The 2,236-nt window shown below is 46.6% G+C and overlaps 1 pseudogene; it reads left to right on the top strand.

The window, feature by feature from the left end:
- LOC102755812 overlaps positions 1–536 on the top strand; it is a 3,275-nt pseudogene extending 2,739 nt beyond the window's left edge.
- The last annotated feature ends 1,700 nt before the right edge of the window (positions 537–2,236 follow it).

The following is a 2,236-nucleotide window of genomic DNA, read 5'->3' as shown; positions in this document are numbered from 1 at the left end:
AGGAGGAGGTGGAGGAGGAAGAGGAGGAGGAAGGAGAGAATGTGGAGGACGTCTTCACAGAGGTCGTGGGCTGGAAACAGCAGCATCCAGGACCTGAGCGGGGAGCCAAGAGGCGGAAGGAGGAGGCCCAGCCAGTGGACCAGGATTTCTATGTCCCCTATCGGCCCAAGGACTTCGACAGTGAACGGGGCCTGAGCGTTGGTGGGGACAGGGGAGCCTTTGAGCAGCAGGTGGCAGGTGTTGTCCTGGACCTGATGAGGGACGATGCCCAGGTCCTGACCAGAGGCCAGCAGCAGCTCAAGTGGGACCATAAAAAGAAGCAGTTTGTGGGGCAGTCAGGACAGTAGGACAAGAAGATCAAGACAGAAAGTGGTCACTACATCAGCAGCTCCTACAAGTGGGACCTCTACCAGAAGTGGAAGCAGAAACGGAAAATAACCGTATGGTCAATGCCTCAGCCCCAGCGGGCCACCAGCAGTCGGCAGTGCTATTTCAGACTGATCCAGTCAGGGCATTTGCAGGAGGCAACCAATTGATGTGTCTTTCTCACATCCATGTTTCTCTCTCTGTCTCTCGCCTTCCCTTCTGCTCTAAAAATCAATGAACAATGTCCTCAGGTGAGGATTTAAAAAAAATATACATACATACACGCATATACATAAATACATGAATATTGGGGGGCTGAGGGGTGGGGCCCCACAAGTGCATGCATTTTATGCAGTGGGACTATATATATATTTGTGTTTCAGTACAGGTAACTGGATTCTAGTAAATGAAGACCAAGTCATAGGCAGGTCATACAAGAAAAAGCACCTAAGCTGGCTCTGAACCTAAGCACCACCTGCATTAACTGCCTCTAACGACAGTGATTACTGCCCAAAAGCCATATCCAAACAGTACAATGTGTATTTGTAGTGAAAGATAGTCCTTTATCAGATGCTGGATTCAGAGCCTGCCAAACCAGAGGGGAAGTGATTTACCCAGGGGCATATTTTGCCATATTTACTGTTCTATTTCCTGGTACATATTTGCATTAGAATGTGGAACATGGGAATCTCTGTGTTCTTCCATAGATCCCCAGTGTGCAAACAGATGTCACTCGCACACAGCTAATCACTTTCATGTGTTGCCAGAAGCATAGGCATCTATGCTGACATATCATGAAAATAGTTTCCCCATGCTGACAATGCCTGACAGGTGAGAAATACTGGAAGAAAATTAAAAACAAAAAAACAAACACAAAACTCCATTTTTTTTCTGTCATATTCAACAATTATTGGTAAAGTCAAGCACAGCATTCATTCTAAATATGGACAACCTTAATATTTAAAGTCCCATGTTGCTTTAAGATTAAATAGCTTTAGAGTAAGAAATTATTGCTATAGTAACAGATTATCCACAATTAAAAAAAAATAAACATGCATGTCAAAACAAGAATCCATTCAAACTGTATCTATTCAGCAGTTCTCAACCTGTGGGTTGCGACCCCTTTGGCGGTCGAACGACCCTTTCACAGAGGTCGCCTAAGACCATCCTGCATATCAGATATTTACATTATGATTCATAACAGTAGCAACATTACAGTTATGAAGTAGCAATGAAAATAATTTTATGGTTGGGTCACAACATGAGGAACTGTATTTAAAGGGCCAAAAGGTTGAGAACCACTGAATATATAAAAGGCTAATATGCTAAGTGTCTAACCATCCAACCAATCACTGTGGTGTGCACTGACCACCAGGGGGCAGATGCTCAACGCAGGAGCTGCTGAGCTGCAATGACTTGGCAGCAGTGGTCCTCTGGTGACTCATCCTGAAACCAGAGAGGAGGGAGCCCAATTCCTCACTGGGCCATGCGATTCCATCTTCGGCTGTGGGTTATGTTGTTGCTGGGGCACTGTTGACCCGAATCTGGTTTACTGCACACTTGCATTTGCGTTCCACACCCTGTACAACAGCAACTTTGCAGTGTCATCTTGCACTGCAGGACCCCTCGAGGGATGTCAAAGAGCCGGTTTCGGTCCAATCCCCACAGGCCAGGCCAAGGGACCCCACCTGCTGGAGGGACCACGCTCACTCCGTGGATGCCGGGGAGGGACCGCGGGAGGTTGGCTCCAGGGCATGTCTGGCCCATCTTGACCAGCCCCACCTAACCTGCCACCTTCTAATTAATTTCCTTTCAATGTGCACAAATCTGTGCACCAGGTCACAAGTTAGTTAATATTAAGCAAGTAAAA

The sequence above is a fragment of the Myotis davidii genome, unplaced genomic scaffold (genome assembly GCF_000327345.1).
Source record: "Myotis davidii unplaced genomic scaffold, ASM32734v1 scaffold1075, whole genome shotgun sequence".
Lineage (NCBI taxonomy): Eukaryota > Metazoa > Chordata > Mammalia > Chiroptera > Vespertilionidae > Myotis > Myotis davidii.
The sequence above is the reverse complement of the archived record's forward strand: the minus strand, read 5'-3'. Positions and strand labels throughout refer to the sequence as shown.